At 36.7% G+C, this 22,146-nt stretch overlaps 1 protein-coding gene across 1 annotated transcript in view; it reads left to right on the forward strand.

Annotated features, from left to right (window-relative positions):
* The window catches only part of DPH6 (diphthamine biosynthesis 6), a 214,199-nt gene extending 194,186 nt beyond the window's left edge, over positions 1-20,013 (forward strand). The window contains exons 9-11 of the transcript XR_006293322.1: positions 1,852-2,001; positions 15,464-15,590; positions 19,789-20,013. The gene's annotated coding sequence lies outside the window, so the exon portion shown is untranslated. The remainder of the gene's footprint in view (positions 1-1,851; positions 2,002-15,463; positions 15,591-19,788) is intronic.
* Positions 20,014-22,146: the final 2,133 nt, after the last annotated feature.

Consider the following 22,146-nt stretch of genomic DNA (forward strand, 5'->3'; position numbering starts at 1 on the left):
CATTGGATACTTAGGAATTTTACCTGTTAATAATTCATATGGCAATTAAATACGAAGGCATATATTTAGATCAGGTGTGTGGGTTTTGCTTCAGCCATTTATTGTACTATCTGCTAAGATATCTTACACTTTGCTAAGTTCATCGAACTATAGTTTGTCAAAGTTCAATAAACCATCATTGACAAGATAGTTGATGATATTAAAGAATTATTTTTTTAGGTGTGATAATTGTATTGTGGTTGTATTTAAAAAGAAAAAATGAGTTTTCTGCCTTAACTTACTGAAGTATATACTGATGAGATGGTATATCTGGGATTCCTTCAACATAATCACGGTGAGGATAAAGAGGTGGGTGAAAGTACAGATGAAAAGATTAGCTTTGAATTGACAAATGTTAAAGCTGAGTGGGAGGAATACTAGGCTGAGTCTCATTCTTCATTTGACTGTATCCAAAGGAAGGAAGTCAGACAACCCATGAATTACAGAACCTCTATTTAATATTATTGAGAAAAACAGACCTGATGGGCATGAATTAATCATCTTTGACTCCTCTAAAATTTACTGGTTAGTTTTTTAGGAAAACATTTAACATTTTTTCTCAAGTTCATATTATGAAAATCCATATAATAAGAAAAGTATATTTTGACATGAAACCTAGTTTAAAAAACCACTTGGAAACCAATTTGAAAACTTAGAGGAAAAAGTACTTTATTTTCTATTGTGATACACAAGTTTACCTTTCATACATATTTTACGTGTGTCTACTTTAAACCAAACTTTATTAGAAAGCCAGTCGTCTGTTCTTTAAAATAAACTTAGTTTTCATCTTTTAAAAGCTGATGTTTTGGGTTACCTGGGTGGCTCAGTCGGTTAAGTGTCCTACTTCAGCTGAGGTCACGATCTCATGGTTTGTTATTTCCAGCCACGCGTTGGGGTCTGTGCTGCCAGCTCAGAGCCTGGAACCTACTTTGGATTCTGTGTCTCCTCTCTGCTCCACCCCTTCTCACATACACACCCTCTCCCTCTCTCTGTCTCTTTCTCCTTCAAAAATAAACATTAAAAAAAATTTTTAAGCTGATGTTTCTTTTAGAGCTGAAATTACAGAATCTCAAATTAGTACACTTCTCTATTCCATTTTTAAAATTAGAGGACTTTGAATAATTAAGAATGGATATCTATCATATTTGGTGCCCATTAGATCACTATAGTAATTTAGACCCGTAACACCCATGTGCAAGAACAAATTTAATCCAGATTGAACACAAATTTCATTTCTTACGAGTATGCCCAGTACTTTAAGTTTGTTCATTTATATTACTTTGTCCTACTTTACACAACATTTATGTACTAATTTATTTAATTGAACTCATTTATTAATGGTGTTGACACATGAGTTTCTAATGCTGGCCTGATACTGCATGATCAACCTTTTCTCCTACTGGAATTATTAAATTTTTAAAGATTTTTTTTTATTGATGCTCTCTTTGTGTCTCTTATGCTTTTAGCAGCCATATATTTTTCCTTTTCTCTTAAGCACTTCACCACCCAACTCTACACTGCTGTAGTATAACGCCTTTGTTCCTTTGTATGATTGTGATACACCCAGGATTTGTGCGATTGTTGTAGCTCTTCTTTTCTTCGCCGCCGCTCACAGACCGCATGGTGTCACCAACATCAACTTGCTTGCCATTCCCAGATAATCGCGTTTTCCTATGAATGGGTAAACTTTTTGCTTTTCCTCTCATCTTATCTTGAGTAAATGTAAATTCTACTTACCTATCCGATTTCAGCTTTTTAAAAAAGCTTCCTGAGTCATCATTTCTTATTCTGCTCACTAATCTTTTTTCTTAGCATTTGGAATCCTCAGACAAGCTGTTTATGGGTATCCGTTCATGTGAGGTGAACCGTAATGAGGACAATGTCCTCACTGTAACAGGGGAAGAAGACCAAGGTGAAACTCCACCTCCCATTGGAAATCATGGAGTCACCTTCTTCAAAACAGTGAGTCTATATTTTACTCAGTTACATGCTCTTTCTCCTTTATTACTTTGTACTGTAACAATATATGAGTACACACATAATTACGAACTTGCCCTTATGACTTTTTACCACCTAATTTTTGCAGAATATTAACAACAACAATAATAATAAACAATGTTACCGAGCAGTTATTCTGAGTTGGACACTTTTCTGAGGGCTCCATACATATTATATGATCTCATGTGATTTAATTCTAAAGTACCAATTACTGAATGTATTACTAAATATGTCACTGTTACCATTTTGCACAGCTGGTAAGTTGTAGAGTGAGAATTCAGACATAAGTATCTGACCTCAAGGCCTGAGCAGTTTTAACCACTATGATATATGGTCTTTTTTAAAAAATACAATTAAGACAATGTGTTTGTTCGTGATGCTGAAGCAACCATTTGAAAAACGTTAAATTAATCCAAACCAGATTGTTCTTTATTGAGGTGAAAAAATAATTACATTATTTTCCATTTAAATAATTCTGTACCGCTGACACAATGTGAAAATTAGTTGTCATAAACACCTATTTAGGTGATACTCTTTCTTTCTCTTTTTTAGCATCATTGCCCTCTTCTCTTTCCTCTTTTTCTTTAAATTTCAAGTGCATTCTTTTGCCTAGTTTAAACATTAATTTCTTCAGAAAGTACACAAACACACACACACACACACACACACACAGAAATGTTAATTGGAAAGGAAATTGGATTGGTTACATGAACACAAATTATTATAAATTAGATTGTTTGCAGCTTTTTTTAAATTTAGGAATAATAATGAATTTTAGAAAGCAAAAACTTTAAATTTATGAAGAGTCTTACTAATCTCCATCCTGTGAGCTGATTCAGAGTCATGTAGTGAAAGCTTTTGTAGGTGACCTAGCATCTGAGGTACAGGTGTCTGATGCCCTTGTCACATGCTGTCATCTCACCTCTGACCCTAGCTACAGCAGTACCGAACAGCCCTAGGCACACTGACAGTGTTCTGCCAGAAGCATGAGCTGTGCATTCCTCCATTCTTCTTCCCTGAGGCTTTCTCTGAAGCCAGCGGACCTCACTCAGCCCTTATGCCAGGAAAGCCTGAAAGGGTGAGGGAGTCACTGCCACCTGCAACAGCCCTCAACTAATGGGAAACAGGGTATTGTGAATAAAGACACCAGCCTGACATCCTTCAGATAAGCAATTTTAAGGCACTTTCTGCAGAGCTCCTCAGAGAATGCCCAGGAGAATTGATCCTCAGTTGCCCAGATCATTAATGAACTCAATAGCATTATTGGTTTTTCTTTCCCTCTCTCATTCCCCACGCCTCCTTCACTCTGTTTCCTAGGATTCACCTCCCAAAGAAATTACCTACAGCCAAGTTCATATTTTAGACTGTTTAGGGACAACATAAACTAAGACAGGAATTTGGAACTGAATGTTCAGAGATAATTTACATAATCCAACATTCTTTTGAACTCTGCATTTTAATATCAAAATTTCGATGATTCTCTTTGATAATCTTTTTAGCCCTATATACATGTTACATAGTGACATGATTTATCTGTTTCAGGGAGATGATATATGTAGGTATACCTGAAGTGTACACTTTCATGCTTCAAATCTGTATTTAAAAGTAAAAGCTTTTGAAATCATTGGGAAAACATGTTACTATATGTTTACCTCCTCCAACTATGCACAGAGTTCACTTGTTAAAATCCAATGATAAGGGAAGGGATGTGTTTCTTCAACTTGACATTTTATTCTGCAGGATGTTATTTTTTCCAGGAATTCTGTTTTATGGGACTATATTAAGAAAGTGTTGACTTGATATCTGTCAGTGTAGGTTTCCTTTACTACTTTCTTTTTCTTCTTCTTCTTCTTCTTCTTCTTCTTCTTCTTCTTCTTCTTCTTCTTCTTTTGGTCTTTTTCAGGTCAAAAACCAGTGTGTTCAGGAAAATCTCCAAGTGGTTACCAGTGGATTAGCAGTATCACAGCCCATTTTCTCTCATTCAGTGGATAAAGTATTACAAGTGCAGTTGCTCAAGCCTTTTCTTTTCTCCAAGGTGCTAATCTAGTTAAGTACTTAGTGGTAAGGAACCTGCTTTTAAAATTCAGAAAACGAATAAACAGGTTTATTTATTTTTCTTTATTCTAAGCCTCCCCCAAATCTATGAATGTCTGGTATTAAATGACCTTTAGTGGTGAAAATCAACTGTCTGGTGATAAGAGTTTATTTGGAAATTCATTAACACCAGGGTGGTAGGGAGAAAAAGGAAAACCTGTGGATTTAAATTACCTCTGAGATGTATTGAAAAGCTTTATGCAAATACCCACAGCTCCTTTCTAGAGCCAGCTCTCCTAGATGCCTGTGTGCGTGCACGCCAGCCGTGTTGTCTGCTTCCTAAAATGCTTTTGTTAACACCATAATTTTAAATTAAGTTTTTCAGAAAGCTGTTCCTGCTGTACATTTTGGCATCTAAGATTAGGTCAGTGGCCATAAATCTCATTTATGTACTTAATGCAAAGGAGATACTGCTGTCTTGGGAATCATGTGAGCCAGATCCCTTACTTTGCCCCTCTTACAAGATATTGACATATAAAACAAAATGCTCCCATTTTGTTTTGCATCTTTCTTCATTTAAAACTTTAAATAAAGAATGTTTATGCAGGGTTCTTTTTCATTCATAAAAATGGAAATCACCCTCAGCGTCTGCATGAGTAGGCTTGTATTCTTGTTCACGAATTCACATGATAGATTGGCCCATAAAACCTTTACATTTGGCTTGTGCAGCTGAGTTCATGGCTGAATACAGAATGATAAAGAAGCTTTAGCATTTTGCGGAAAGAAAAGAAATCAGGCCTTCTAGATGGCCCTTAAGCTAGCTTTTAACTGCCTGGAAATCAGCTAGAAACATATAATCAAACTTGCCATTAGAAGTACTGCGTTTAGTGCAAATCTGTGGAGCATAATCTGTAAATTAATGCAAAGGGATTTTTTGACATTTATTTGGTTTTCATTATATTTCATGGAAGTCTGCCAACCCAAACATATTTTTGTTATTTTTTGTTTCTTTTTTCTTTTTTACCTTTCTATCCATCAGAAGTTAAAATAGAAATGATGGATTGTGTCACTGGCCAGTCCAGCAGCCTATTTCTTTCAACACATTACTGTTGTATTTACTGTTTTAGCTATATTGTTTTCAATTTCTGGCAAAATAGTCGGTTTTTGATCCTGGGTAGAAAATGTCAGTGCTCACATTTCCTGTGGGGTTTTGGCCTTTTTGTGAAAAGGTAGGAGAGAGCTAAATGAATTATGATGCTGTCATCTGAAGAAACCACAGTGTATTTCTTTGCCAAATTTTAGCAAGAACAGAGCTGATCATCTGCTAGTGTAAACCTTTCCTTGAACCCTACCCGTGGTTCACTCAGGCTTCTGCCTGTTCTCTTTCATGCTGTGAGAACGTAGCCCACAGAAGTCCTTTTAACCTTCCCTTCCCAAGGTTAATTGATTTAATAACCCCCAAAGAAGATAAATTTTGCCGGAGGAATTCAGAAGTCTACATTTAAGAATTTAGAATTTCACAAGTGAGCTGAGGTAATATTAAAATTAAGACTGAGTTGCTTCTTAATATTTATTACTGTCTTGAAAGCTGACACTCCTCCCATCCTTCACAACTCTATCTCCCTATATTTTATCGAATAACAAATATTGCCAGATAGCATTTGTGTGTTATAATCTTAGAAGTCAATACATCCTGGATGTGAATAATTGCTAGCACACACTGTAGGCATCTGATACTGTGCTTCGCCTTGCTTAAGTCCTCTCCAGTGACCCTTAATTTATACTTTTCTAATATATTTCACTGACCCCCAAGGAAGTGTCTTTGCTTGCACTTAACGGCATTCCGTTCCCACCTATATTAAGGATTGTGACCTATGAGGATTCTTCAGCTTAATTTTTTAGCAATCATTTTGGAGCACTAGTTTCAAATAACTTTTCAGGACTTAACTTTGATTGATCTTCCTTGATAAATTATTTTAAGTCTTTGTTTCCTCTTATCACCTATTTCTTTCATCACCTTTTCTTCTTTTGACCAGCTGTATCCTAGGACTCCTTCTTTTCATAACTTTCATCGAGCAAACACTTTCTTAGTATCTATCCTGTGCCAGGAACTGTGCTAAATGCTGGGCGTAACACAGAGAAGGAAACGGACTTGTTGTCTGCACCCACAGGATTTAGAGTCTAGTGAAAATAATACCCATAACAAAATAGGTATGAGAGACGGAGAGACAGAGAGAGAGCAATGCACCTGACCTCGATCTCGGGGGGATTCAGGTGTCTTGGGAGTCATCAGGTGAAGATAGGAGAAAGAAGGAGAAAAATGCTGCCTTGTCAAAGACAACAAATAGCCTTATGAGATCTAGAAACAAGAGAGAGTATGATGCCACAGAGGGCCAGAAGGCAGACAAGGGAGGCAGAAAATTTTGAACATAAGTCAACCTACAAGCATGTGTTGAATGTGTATTATGTGCGGTACTATGTCATGCCATTGAGATGTAAAGACAACTAAGGAATAGGTCCTGCCTTCAGAGAGCTTAAAATCTACTGGCAAGAGTGTGTATTCAATTTGTATTTAAGGATTAAGATGAAGGTTTTTTTTGCAGGAAAAAAAAAAAGCTTTGGAGATTGTTCAAAGACTTGTACTTTTATCCCATGAAGACTCTTCCAGCCACCTCACCCTGCCTTAGCTGCATAAAAGGCAGTTGCTTGAAAACTGTCCTGGGTATGTTTTTTCCCAGATATGACAGCCTCCACCTTTTCACAATCAGGAAATAAGAAACTCAACATCATTTTTCCACAACGTATCCCTAACTTTATCCCAGTGAGTGGAAGTTTCGATGGTTCCTGTTATGCGAAGATAAATGAACTAACCAGAGCAGCCTCCTAAGTTTAGGAGGGTTTAATAAACAAGGTACAGTCACAGTACCATGCCCTTATAACTTAGAGGTTCCATAAAAGATGTTTTGTCAGGAGTCAGGCAGATAACAAGGAATGAAATGGGCCAGATAGAAGATGGCAAGTTTCGATGTTTACTGGGGCAAAGTAGAGTTAAACCAAAGAGTTCAATCTAAGGTTATTCAAAATACCCTATTCATTGAACAAAATGTGGACATAAGATACCTGAATCAACTCACCTGTCCCATTCCATAGGTGAGGAAACTGAGGACTGAAGAAGTTTAGAGACCAAAGGCTGACAGCAAGTTACCAGCAGGGATGGGACTGGAGCGCATATCACCTGACTTCCAGTTCAGAGACTCTCAACAGTGCTTATAGGACCTTCCCTGGAGATTTTAGTCAGGACTTTTTGGTAGTAAGATTATAATGATTTTGGAAAGTCAATTTTAGAAAGCCTTTACAAAGCACCTAGATTATAACCACTCAGCAAGAACTAACGTGTTTAATACTTCAAAAACTTGCAACATCTTAAATTGCAGCACAAAGCAAATGGGGAACCAGTAGAAGTTCAAAAGGCAAAATGTGAATGATTAACACAGCTTCCTTTTACAGAAGTTTCAGACACTGTATAGGGCCTTTGCACTTGCAATTTAGCCTGCCTGGAACATTCTTGCCTTGCTTTGTGCCCCTGGGGGCATGTCACCTTCTCAGGGAGGCCTGCCTTGGCTCCCCTATCTAGGAATGCCACATACTCACTCTAATATCTTGTCTGTGCTTCCTTGTTTTAAACGTCTCAATAACACTTGTCCTTATCTAACATAGGGTATATTTTGCTTCTTCCACTCTGCCTATACTCTGTTCCTCAGCTAGAGATGTAGGCTACTGGGTGGCCTCACGAGAGCAGGCATACTTGCATCCAAAAGATAAGCCCACATGAAAGCCTGGGCGCATGGCCAGAGCCCATATAATCAGAGCTTATACACAGAATCAGGAAAAAATATATATATTGTCACTAGGACTGGGGACATATACTGCAGCTAGCAGTGATCAGGAATCTAGATGCTTATCCATAAACATCAAGTGATAACCAAGAATCACCAAAAATTTGAGGAAAACCAACACAGGCACAAAAGACAGGCATCGTATTCAACACACAGGAATAATTTACCTGTTTGGGAAGATGAGTTGAGAAGCAGAAGAAAACTAATTATTACCATTAGCATCAGATAAATTACAGAAGGTACAGCTGACTTAACAAAAAGGGCTGCTGTTGTAACAGTGAGTCAATTGTAAACAAAATGAAAACTTGGTATTGGGATGCATGGCAGGAAGAACTGATCTAAACATCAACTTAAGGAGCTGGAAGGTTAAGCTGAGGAATTTTTACACAACCCAGTGCAAAAATTGCAGAGATGGAAAAGTACAGGAACTTGTGTGTGGCGATCTTTGTTCTCTTCTTGGGGTTTACAGGTTCCTCAGCTTCAATGTGATTGTGTGTATATGCTCAGTGCTTGGAAGACAGGGCATAGGCAATGTTTGAAATCATAGACAGAGCTGCTAAAAAGCATCAGGAATAACAGAAATAGCAAAGCCAGAAGGCACGAGAGGAAAGAGTGGTTTTGTATTTAACTAACTTATGCCCTTATTTTTTATGCTATTTTTCGTCTATTTTTATTGGGTTTATCATTCCTTTGACTTCTAAAGTTAGCAATTTTTATCTTTAGGTCTTTTGGAAGATGACTTATAACTTTATATAATACATGCATATCTCTACTGATTTAGCATCTTCAGACACTCTCTAATGATTCCTCACTAAAAACAGGAATTGGCTAAATTTTTTTAAAAATGTTTATTTGTGTGTGAGAGAGAGAGAGAGAGAGAGAGAGAGAGAGAGAGAGTGCAAGCAGAGGAGGGGCAGAGAGAGAGGGAGACGGAGGATCTGAAGCAGACTCTGCACTGACAGCAGAGAGCCCAACGTGGGGCCCAAACTCATGAACCATGAGTTCATGACCTAAGCTGAGGTCAGATGCTTCACTGACTGAGCCATCCAAGCACTCTGCTAGATTTTATTTAATACTTACTATGTGCCAGGCACTGTATTAACTCATCTATCCTCACAACAACCCTATGAGTTAGGTACTGTTGTCATCCCCATTTTACAGATGATGAAACTGAGGTATCTAAAAATTAATTGGGCTAAATTCACATAAGTAGTCAGTTGGTGAGATAAACAGAAGTACTCTGGCTCTCATGCTTCTGCCTTTAACTTCTATGCTATATGACCTCTCCATAGGTCAGTGATGTACCTACATTATAAGGCTGTCATTGAAGGATTGTGTTAAAAAATATAGGTACTTTTCTCAAGCTACTTAGCTATGAAATTTTAAGTGAAAAGTAAAGTGTAGAAATTTGTCAGATGTTGTCAAATAAATTATTTCCAATGGAATCCTAATGACAGCATTTTCTAGGTGCTGAAGCAAAGCAAATACTTACTGGATGCGTTCTGGTGCTGCATTCAGTTTTAATTAGTGGCTGAAAATAATTTCTCAGTGTTGCTAGAGCAATTTAATAATGGAATAACTCTAGAGCAGTAATCCTCCTTACAAATAAATTCACCTTGAGCAAGCCATACATAAAAATGAAATGATACCACTTAGGGTAAACAATAGGCTTTTGTTAACGTGTCTAAATGTGGCAGTAACTAAAGAGGTCAGCTGGCAAGGACACTGTTTTGGAAAGCTACTGACTTTAGGAACAAAGTGATGCTGACAGTCACCTCTGCTGTTCAGATCTGGAAGTTTGATGGCAACCTGTGTTCTCTCTGTAAACAAAAATATCCCAAGAAAAAAAAAGAAACAAAATGTTTTCCCCTTCATTCCCCAAATGGCACCTTTTCTTGGCTGTCGTCCCACAAATATGTTCATTGAAACAAAACCAAAAAACTGTTTTAAGCGAGACGTAAAACCAAAATTCTCTATAAGAAAGATGATTCAAAAGCATTCATAGGAAAATGACATGTCTAAAGCATATTATATCTTAATAACATCATAGAATAGATGTTATTCTATAATAGATTCTAAGAATAGATGTTATTCTTTATTCCTTAAATAGAATGTTTTTTTTAAATGCCATATTCAGAATTGGACCTTAACTTTTTAAGAATCCAGCTTAATTACTTAATGTCTGCATTGTATAACATTTGACAAGGCGGAATTTAGCATCTTTTTCAAACTCATCCATGAGCATTGTCTTCATTATTTTTCCTTTATTCTTTCACTGTGTTTGAATATATGTGAGTGAAAAAACTCAAAAATTCAATGAAAATCCAGGTGTTTCCAAAAATATTGATAAATTCATTCAGAAAGCTACTTGGATTCCTGAAATCAAGTATATGTTAATCTGACTTTCAGAGACATATCATATAGTTCAAAACAGAAGAACAAGTTCATAATCTAATAATTTCCCACCTGTCAAGGATGTGGCCCAGAATATATAACAAACTGGAAAATATGGAAGAGAAGTTGAGAGATATGGAAGAAAAATGTGGGCCCCACTTTAAAATAAACAGAACACAAATTGGTGGTAGAGGAGAGATATTTTATAAAATAGAAGAAAATCGTCCTTAGTTTGAGAAGACATGATCATTCAGACTAAAACTTCCACCCAAAACTACTCTTGGATGCTCTCAGGGTTATTATCTACCACTTCAAAGAAAAAGACAAATGCAGTAACACAGAAAGGATGGTGAGAGAAAATGTTTAAAAATACAGGTGACATGACCAAAACTTATTAGAAGATGGTGGCTGTGCAAATGGAGAAGCTGGAAGAAATGTGTCTGTCCAGTCACCTGTGCATGAATGAAATGATATTGGGAGAATCACTTTAGTGAAATCCATACAACTGCTTTGTATCATCTCTTTGATGTATTAACACAAAGAGCAAGAATCAAATACACAGATGAGTGAATTTTCACAAAGTGCTCACACCTGCATAATTGCTATGCAGGCCAAGGAATAAAACTTTATCAGGACTGCAGAAGTCCTCCCCTCAGCTTTGTGACTTTCCCAGTCACCATTCCTTCCCCTTCCCTGAAGGTGAGCACCGTTCTCACAATTAATACCACAGGTAATTAGGAGTGCTTGTTTTTGAACACTACACAAATGAAAACGTTCATTCTCAGGTATTCTGTTGTGCCTGGCTTCTTTCTTTCTTTCTTTCTTTTTTATTTTTTTAACGTTTATTTATTTTTGACAGAGAGAGAGAGAGAGAGAGCGCGTGCGCGCGCGCGCGCGCGCGCGCGTGCGCGCATGAGTGGGGGAGGGGCAGAGAGAGAGGGAGACACAGAATCCAAAGTGCCTGGCTTCCTTCATTTCATTTCTCACAACATTATGGTGATGAGAGTCTTCCATGTTGTTGTCAAGACAGCTTGGGTTCATCTTTTCTTTTAAATCTTTTTCTGAAGAGTATTCCTTTGTATGGATATACTACACTTTATCCATTCTAGGATGGACTTTTGGGCATTAAATGGCTATTACAAATAATTGTGCTATGAATACTCTTCTATGGAACTTTTGTTTACATGTGTATGCATTCTCATTGAGTAGAATTGCTGGGTTTTCTAAAGTGTGTGAAACAATTTGAATTCCTACCAGCAGTTTAGTAGAGTTCCATTTGCCCCATAGCCTCACCAACACTTACAATGTCAGTCTTTTTAATACTTGCCGTCTTAGTGAGTTCATGGTGGTATCTCATTGTATTAATTAGTAGTCCTGTGATTGCTTGCTTTTTAGCCATCTGGAAATCCTAAAGTGTTTGTGTAAGTCTCTTGTACATTCTTTTACAAGATTATCTGTCATACTTTTTAATTGATCACTAAGAGCCTTCTTACTATTTTAAATGTAAGCCCTTTGTCAGAGATGTGTGTTGCAATATCATCTTCTATACTGTGGCTTCCCTTTTCATTCTCAGTGATGTCTTTTGGTGAACAATTTATTCTTTTTTTCTTTCTTTTTTTTTTTTTTTTGTCTTTTAAGGTTAATGCTTTTTGTGTCTCATTTAAGAAAAATATTTCCCTATCTCAAAGTCATGAAGACCCTGTTATCTTCCAAAAGTTGTATCTTTCGTATTCCAAATATGGACTCTGAACATTTGGTTAAATTACTGTTTTAAAACATTGAACCAGGGGCGCCTGGTTGGCTCAGTCGGTTAAGCGTACAACTTCGGCTCAGGTCATGTTCTCACGCTCCATGAGTTCGAGCCCCACGTCGGGCTCTGTGCTGACAGCTCAGAGCCTGGAGCCTGTTTCAGATTCTGTGTTTCCCTCTCTCTTTGGCCCTCCCCTGTTCAGGCTGTGTCTCTCTCTGTCTCAAAAATAAATAAACGTTAAAAAAAATTTCTTTAAACGTTGAACCAATTTATATGCCTATAAAATGTGCATGAATTCCAACTTTTCTCACACACTTGCCAAAATTTGCACAAACTATTATTAATATCTTTTACTTTTACTAATATGGTAAGGTATAGCTTTGTATAGTTATTCAAATTTTCAAGATATTTAGGACACACAAAAATGATAAAGAATATATTTTTAAAGTATCCATAATACTTTTTTTTTTCAATATAGTCTAGTTGAAAGAGAATTTTCTGAATTCAAGAGACCAAGTACTTTAAACGTTGTGGTTACATTGTTTCTTGCTTATAAAGTTAGCAGGGTAACAGATTCTGACAAAGTTGCTGGCAAGGTAAATTTTCACAAGTAGCTGTCTCAAATCATTTTTTCATAACATGTGCATGACTAAACAAACTTTTTCTTGCAAATCAATTTCTATGACAAAAATTATATTTTCAGCTAGAAATTCCTAGTTGAAAATTCTCGGCATTAACGTGTCATAAATCCAGATAGCCCAATGGGATAATGAAAAGGATAATCTCCAAAGAATTAAAAAGCAGTGAAGTGCATCTTGATGCTCCCAGAGTAGCATTCCTTAGCACCCTGACCCACTATAGACTTGTCAGGAGGAAAAGGGAAATTGCCACAGTAGCAGATAGCCTTCATCTTCTGGGGAGCGATGAATAATAGTGGACCTTTCAGCCCATCTCTTATCTACTACTGTTTGTGGGGATAGCTGCATATAATCAGGGCACCTAGTATTCTCAGCATCGTAGTGCAAGGACTTCAGTATCCCTAGACCATCAAGAGTGGAAGCAGCTCCATCCCAAGTGTTCTCAGTAGGCAAGCAAACCAGCCAGGTGTTGCCAGCAAGTGAGTCAGGTATCTTTTATCACCTGTTTGTCATCCTCAGGGAATAGCTGTGGGTTGAAAATTCCAAATCCTAAAAGTAGATGTATTTTGTATAACATGAGTTTCAATTCAAGATCTCCAGCTGTCAGACCTATTGAAAACATAGATGTGAGTGAGGGAAGTTTCTAATTCTCTGTTACTTCTAGACTAGGAGCAGTTGGAGAAGGATTCTGACATGGGAGCTTCAGATTCTCTGCTTTATAATGGTATCCTCTGTCTCCTAGGTGTAAATGCTGTTGAGTGCCACATTTAGCAAACGATCACCAACCAGAAAGGAATGGCAAGAGCTCATCTGGGCCCAATCTCTCTTCTTGAGCAGAATTATACTTGAACTTGGAAAAATAACAGTGCTTTCTTTGAAAAATATAAAGAATGAAACTCAAAAATCTTTCCAATAGTCAAATATTTCGGAATTCTTATAGCCAGAAGTTCTAATAAATGGGATTTTTTTTTTTAATTTAAGACTAAATATTTAATCCTTGCTTAGAGATCTCACTTTTAACCTTTTATCTTTGGCTTACTTTTAAGTATTAACTTGCATATCAAGCTATAACACATTAGAATAATTTTAATTCATTTTCTTAGTACTTTAAGAAAGACTATCACCAATGAATGTTGAATAAGAGAAGTTAGTGCCCTGCCCCGGCCCAAATAAATGGATCTGGCAAGAAAAGAATATCGCTGTTTGCTGGCACAAGAAATAAATTGTTATTTTGACATAATTTTTTAGTGTGTAAGAATGACATAATATTAATTTAGAAAACAGCTTAAGATCCTCAAATGGAACTGTTTGTAAGTTATTATTTTGTTTTGTAGCTATTTTCTTTTATTCAGAATATGTCATATATATTAAATCCTATTCCTTTTGTCACTTTACTGATAATTAGCTGCTCAGTTATCTTCTCAGCATTCTTTGTGATTCTCAGTTCTAACTGAATCACCTTAAAGGAGAGAGAATTTCTCCCAAGTTCCTTAACAACTGAGTTCTATAAAGTCAATGTTCATCCCAGGATTAACTTCATCCCAAGAATTTTATTGCCCTTTTCTGTTTTATTTGTAATGTTCAGTCTCCTCAGATGTGGTTCTGGTTTCTAGCTTCTTTATCACATTAAATCCTTCTGGTGTTTGTTTCCATGAAGATTTATCTCATTATTTTCTAGAGCTTTGGAGAAAGTAAGTGATAGCAATACATGTAAATAATCAACAATCTTGAAGAAAATTGTATTTATCTTAATTTTCTAGTATTTACAATCTAAGGCAAATCAAATAGAAAGTGTTCTAATGTCAGATCTAGCATAGAGGGCATTACAAGAAATTTCAGAGGTCAAAAATAAGATCAATTTGTTTTAATTGAAATTTGGGTAATGGTTTCTTTCCTTATTCTGGCTATTGTTCACTAAGGGATGAGTTATTAAAAGCATTGAGATTACTCACTGGAAGTATGCTAAAATAAAAACCAATAGATTATTTTTCCATAATGTTAACATCTAAAAATGTATTCATTTATTTAATGTTATGAATATAAAATTTATCAGGAAAAAGATTGGTGAATTATAATTGATTGATTTTCTAAAACCTGAAGTTTAAAGTCACACTTTAATTTTTATAAAAGGCCAAATCATGATAGCTTTAGAGCTGAGTACTGCTTCAATGAATTAAAGCTCTTAGACCAAAGCCAGTTGGCTGCCTTTTTGATACCACCCACAAGCTAAGAATGATTTTTACAGATGACCTTTTGCAACCATTTTGATGTCAGGAATACTAACGTTGAAAGTTTATTGAGTGAAGTGTTATCCCAAAAGAAAAGAGAACTCCATTCTTCTCATTAATCGACGTATTTTTTAATGTTTCAATTATTACTGTTGTATTTTGAATTTTGCTAATAAAGCAATTTGTTGTCTACATTTTGTTAGATTTTCCAAAATGTGTTATGTTCTATATAATGTCTTCATCTTTGCCTCTTGTCCTGCAAAGCCTAAAATATTTACTATCTAGTCCTTTACAGAAAAAGTTTGCCAACCTCTGCATTATTTCATCACCAAGTGCTACCGTCACAGTAGTACATTATGAGAAATATATATAATATATGGAATATATTTTCTGTGAAGCCTGCTCAAAATATCACCAATAATTGTTTAGAAGAAGAATTTTAATTACAATTTTCCTGAACTTATGAAAATCTCTTTTCTTCTGCAGCTCCTATTAAATTAGGGAAATGGCATTTAAAGATATCATTTTGGTCCACCTATCTGAAAAAGCGTGAAGAATTTCCCGGCTGCTAACTCAGCATATGTGACCACATTCACCTCTGTCTGCCTGCGAGGTAGGTAACTATTGCTGTCATGTGAAGAGAAAGTTGCCCGAATGCCTGACATGAGGCACTTTTCTGGTTATCTCGTTGAAATCCCCATTCCAGTTTCATGCCTTGCTCTGTCTGGCTCCCAAGCCTGCCCTTTATCGTGCTCTCTCCCATTAGTAGAGTGGTTGTGTTGCTTTCCAAATGTATGTGTCTTTCAGGTTTCCTAGCACAATTTGTTATCACAGGCTTCTTTTCTATCCCTATCTTACGTGGCCGTTCTTACTGTTCTTTAACAACCATTGTCAGTAATCCACACACAGAGAGACATGCATTCATGGTACGGCTTGAGAAGTAAAGGGATTCTGGAATATACGCAGAGGAAAATTAATACTGGAGAGAGGTACTGGCAATGAGGTCAAGAAGGCCTCTTTGCAGAGCTAGTACACTCTTCCTCTTACTCTCTCCCTTCACCTCTGCTTCCAATCTATGTTCATGTTCAAATGGTCCCACTTGGCCTGGTTTCCTTATCCTTGAAATAAATGGTTTCAGGCATACTTTTAAACAACTGAACACTACATGTTTTGTTCTTTTTTTGACTATATAAGACTGACCAAGGAAATTGACTAATATTTAATCATATTTTTCAATTATTTTTGAAATACTTAACCTTCAAAGTAAATCAAGGAAGAAAAAGAAAATGGTTTTGATTGTATCACAGAAAATGCTTAAAGTAATTTGACAGAAAAGTTGATTTTCTGGGAAGTTTTCTAGAGACTGGTAGTCATTTAATTTTTATGCAAAACACTATTCCAGGGAGATACATCTTTTAAAAGAAAGAAAGGAAAAAGAAATTTCTTAGACTTAGAGACTCTAACTCTCTAAGAATTAGGTAATAGAATTTTGTGAAACAACCCAAGGCCCAGCACAGGTTAATAAGCAGAAAGTGATTTACAAATGAGAAAATGTTTTAATACTTAGTAGGCAGGAGATAAAGGAATGATCAGAGTATTCTGGCATTACCCAGGGAAACCAGGAACATCTGCTTTGTTTTGGGCCTATTTCAGGTGGCACAGTGAACAGCTTTCAGGCATGAGCAGGCTACCCATTTCACCCTAGAACTAGTGAACAGTGGCCAGGATATGAGAATCTCTATTACTATTAGGCAAATGAGATAAGAAATGCTCACTGGGTGCTTTCCAGAAAGGGGCTCAAGTACCTGACATCTGCCAGCCATTCTACTGTGTAGACAACGCTAAGATTACAACTTCCTACACAGACTTCAGTGGCTCTGAAGCCCAGAGTTAACCCACTGACCGGCCAGATCCACCGTTTACTTTATATTACTTCCAGCCTGTTTTCCTGTTTGTCCTATTTTCTATATTTTCCTTCCACATTCCGATGAATTTCAAGGAATTTTTTTTAATCTTTGACTCTCCTACAGATTATACTCCATATTGTAGAAACCTCCTGCATTGTATGACTACCTTCAGACTAAGAAGGAATTGTCAAAAAGGTGAGAAGAAGACCCAGTTCAAATAATACCATGGAATTCTAAGGAAGTTACATTCAGAGAGAGGGTTCAGTGGTGTTCATTGCTGCAGATGAAGACTAAGAAAAGAAAGAACATAGGTTTTGACTTATGAAGGCTCCAGCATTGTTTTCCATCCTTTCCCCATTCCTGATGAATTTTCATGATTCTTCTCTATCTTTGGCATTATGCTCTTTCCACTCCCCATTATCCCACTAACTTTAAACTAAGAGGTTGCTAAAGAGATAGAATCATGGAACTCCAAGGAAAACTTCCTCAAGAGTGAGTATTTGGCAGTGTTCATCGCTATAGGGCTTAGAGTTAATGAAAGGGCTGTGAAGGACAGGAGAGAGGTTGAATTGAGGAGCTATTTGGGGGATAGGGAAGATTTATCATCAGTTGTAGAAGAAAAGAAGGACCCACAGGAGAAAGATTAGAGATACAAAAGAGAGAAAGAGTTGGGGAGTGGGACAGTGTACTTCTTAATATTGAAGAAAGTTTAGAAATCAGAGTCTAAGTGAATTTACTAAAACGTTAATGGAGAGTTGGAATTAAGATGGATGGCTCCCATTTCAGTAAACTAGAAAGTGTTATCAGATTACATTTGTTTAATTGCTCATTCAGTTCGAGTGAGTTGACAGAAATTTATATACTGGTTCAAGAGAACTGACTGAACATTTTGACAGCTTTTGTCTTTCCTCCCTACCAGAATTCTATTGAACTGACACAAGAAATATAAAACAATAATAAATCCATAGCAACTACAGAAAGCAGGGAAGGGGTCTATCAGAAGTACAAATTTCTGGAAGATACAAAGCAAATAGGATAAGACTGATGGCATATCCCAACAAAGCTCCATAGAGATGGAAAAGATCTTCCAAAACAAAAGGAATAAGCCCATGATTAGCAGCTATAAGGAACTGAGAGGAATAGGCTATGTCTGGTTGGCCAATTAATTACAAGGTGTTAAAACAACTATACCAGCACTCTGCTTTCAAAGTAGCTGACTCTACTAAGTACAGGATAAATCCACAAACTGGGAAAACTAAATATGATATGAGAGAGTCCCAAAGGAGATTTTAATGGGATAGGGTCTCTTCTAATTAGTGGGGTCCCCAAAACAAGGGAATGTGTCCACCAAAAAGGTATGGTATATACACAAGCCAGCCTGTAAGTGTGGCCAACACCAGGGAATCATCTTTGCTGTCAGAACAATGTTCAGGTGAACATTGTCACTTGAAATACACTCCAGGTAACAATATTCAGTAATCAAGATCCTTGCATATAAATGAGTAGATAACCAAGAACCAAAATTCAAGAATAACCAACACAAGCACAAAGAGGCAAGGAACTCAACAAATAAAACAATGGAACTTTTGTGGAAACAAAGTTAATTTGATAAATAAAGAAAACTTCAAAATTATTCTATTTAATATCTTTAGTGACATTGAGGTAGATAATATTTTTTTAATTTTTTATATTCTTTTTTTTTTTTTGAGAGAGAGGGTGCAAGTGAGTGAGGGGCAGAGCGAGAGGGAGAGAGAGAGAATCCCACTAGGGGCAGAGAGGAAGAGAGAGAAAGGGAGGGAGAGAGAGAGAGATAGAGAAACAGGGCTCACCCAAAGCAGGGCTCGTGCTCCCCTGAGAGGGACTCAAGTTTACGAACCATGAGATGAACTGAAGTCTGATGCTTAACTGAGCCACCCAGGCACCCGAGGTAGATAATAGCTTTTTTGAAAAGCTGCTATGGGGGTGCCTGGGTGGCTCAGTTGGTTAAGCATTCAACTCTTGATTTTGACTCAGGACATGATGTCACAGTCGTGAGAGTGAGCCCTACAGTGGACTCCATGCTGAGTGTGGAGTCTGCTTAGGCTTCTCTTTTTCCCTTCTCTCTCTCTCTCTCTCAAAAGAAATAAACTTGAAAAATTGAAAAAAAATTAAAAGCTGCTATGAAAATGAAATTATTAGTGATTTCTTAAAAATCATTCAGGCCAGGAGCTCCTGGGTGGCTCAGTCAGTTAAGCATCTGACTTCGGCTCAGGTCATTATCTCGCTGTTCATGTGTTCTAGCCCCATGTCGGGCTGTGTGCTGACAGCCCCGAGCCTGAAGCCTGCTTCCGATTCTGTGTCTCCCTCTCTCTCTCTGCCCCTCTCTCTCTCTCTCTCTCTCTCTCTCTCTCTCTCTCTCTCTCAAAAATTAAAATAAACATTAAAAAAATCACTCAGGCTGAATAATAGAACAGGCTGAAGATCAGTTTAGTGAACTGGAGGTTAAATAGACTAACTTTTACATCACCCCATGTGAACTAGCAAAGAGGTGAAAGTTATAATTGTTGAATGTAATATCCTTTCTTTGTTTTTGTTTTGTTTTGAGTTTGCAAATTCTCTACTTTGTTGCAATTTTTCCCCAGTTTTTCTTTCATAGTCTTGCTTCATACCTTCCAGAAATCCCTTCCTCTTCTGGTATGCTGTTAGCACCCCTCTAACTTTGCAGCATTGCTAAAGATGTATTTTTAGATTTATAGTATTACTGTTGCTTCACTAGAATTAGGAAAGGAACAAAAAATAAATGTTTAGGTTCCATCCGATAACTTAACCCACAACAATAAACGATCTTCCACATTGATTACCATGGTTTGGGGTTTTGATTTTTTTAATTTTACCTCATTCCTTTCAATTTGGCTTACTTTTCAGAGTATGTGTAGAAACTAGGTTGCTGGAAGGAATACGTTTCTCAGTAGATTGCCTTGCCCACCAGAGTGACGTGAAGATTGGTGATGGTCTCCCTCTCGTCCCAAAGAAATCCTCCATGTTCAGAGTATTTCTCATTGAGCACCTGCTGGCATTGGACCATACAGTCAGTCTATCAAGGTTAGTAGATGTGCTTAAGATTTTCTTATTTTTGTGGCAATTGACTAAATATGTGAAGTTGACAGGTTGGCCCTTTTTTAATAACAAAGTTTTCAATTCAAGTATAATCTTTATCATATTAGTGATCCCAGGTATGTAGAGTGACATCTTTAAGAGGGGAACCTCATTTATTGGCAAAAACAATTAAGCAATTTCATGTATTATTTCATCTATACAAAGTTAATCAAAACAAATGCTCTGCAGATTTTTGGTAATTAGCTGAAAATCAATGCAAATTTATTTTACAGCATGGTTTTAAATGTTTGAAAATAATTTCTGCATCAGTTTCTGCAATGGAAAACTTCTGGTTGTTCTTATTTGTTGTAGTGTTCGTTTAGGATAGGAAACAAAGATATTTGTTATTTTTTAGTTATTGATTTCCAGCTTAATTAAGTAAGTAGTGGTCAAAGAATGTACTCTAGATGATTTTAGTCTCTTGCAATTGGTTGTAGCTTGCTTTGTGGCCCACATGACCAACTTTGGAAAATGATCCATATTCATTTATGTAGAATGTGCATTCTATTACTGTTGGGCGCAGTGCTGTATATATGCCACTTACAGGAGGTTTGTTGAAAGTTTTCTTTAGATCTTCTATATCTTTGCTGATATTTTTCCTTTCCCTTCTTTACCAATAATTGATGGAACTGGTTGTAAGGATTTGTCTTCTCCTTTAAGTTTTGTCCATTTTGCTTTAGATATTTGGAGGTATGTGAAAGCAAATTTAGAATTGTTTTCTTTCTGATGGATTATCATTTATCATCCATTTTAAAAGTAGAATAACGCAGCAGATTTTCTGTTTAGAGTTACAATGCTGTATATTTTTGTATCCTTTTACTTCCAACCTTTCTCTATACTTATATTTATTTTTTTAAGTTTATTTATTTATTTTAAGAGAGAAAGAGAGAGAGAAGGCATGAGTGGGGAGGAGCAGAGAGAGAGGGAGAGAGAGAGAATCCCAAGCAGGCCAGCACAGAGCCCAATGTGGGGCTCAAACGCACAAAGCTGCGAGATCATGACCTGAGCCAAAACCAAGAGTCAGGCGCTTAACCGACTGAACCACCCAGGCTCCTCCCTCTATCCTTATATTTAAAGAATATCAATTATAAATAGCATCTGATTGTATTTTTTAAAGTTAATTTATTTAATTTGAGAGAGAGAGAGGGAGTAAGAGAGTCCCAAGCAGGCTCTGCACTGTCATCATAGACCCCAGTGCATGGCTCAACACAGGGCTTGATCCCACCAACCGTGAGATCGTGACCTGAGCTGAAATCAAGAGTCTGACACTTAATGGACTGAGCCACCCAGGCACTCCTCTTACAGTTTTTTTAATCTAGTGTGAAATATTTTTTAACCAAAGCAACTACTTTTAATGTAATTACTCATGTATTTGTGTGTATAACTGTTTTCTTCTCTTCACTTGTTTCATGTTCCTTTTTTTCCTTCTTTACATTATTTAAGGTTAAACAGATTTCCTTCATTATTATCCCCCACTCTTTTTTTTAAAATTTTTTTTGATGTTTATTTATTTTTGAGAAAGAGAGACAGGGCACAAGCAGGGGAGGGGCAGAGAGAGAGAGAGGGAGACACAGAATCTAAAGCAGGCTTCACACTCCGAGCTGTCAGCACAGAGCCTGACACGGGGCTCAAACTCACAAGCTGTGAGATCCATGACCTGAGCCAAAGTCAAACACTGACTGGGTCACCCAGGTGCCCCTGTTGGTTTGTTAATTACACATTCTTTTATTATGGTTAGTGCCTATCCTGAAGAATACACCATACAGTCTGATCTTATTACAACGTAATATAATTCCATACATTTAAAACTTCCTGAACAATGCTAGGACTTTAGAATACTACATAGCACCATCCTTTCTGTTATTGTCATCAATCATTGTACTAATGCATCTATTTTATTCCCCCAAAAAGTGTTGTAATTGCTGCTATGTACCATCAGTATTCATTTATATTTACCCACATTTTTATTATTCCTGTTGAATTTCTATGCTTCCATTTGGAATCATTTTCCTATTTTGTTTTTTAACATTAATTAATTAATTAATTTATTTATTTATTTATTTATTTTTAATTTACATCCAAGTTAGCATATAGTCCAACAGTGATTTCAGGAGTAGATTCCAGTGA

Source organism: Prionailurus bengalensis, chromosome B3, assembly GCF_016509475.1.
Source record: "Prionailurus bengalensis isolate Pbe53 chromosome B3, Fcat_Pben_1.1_paternal_pri, whole genome shotgun sequence".
NCBI lineage: Eukaryota > Metazoa > Chordata > Mammalia > Carnivora > Felidae > Prionailurus > Prionailurus bengalensis.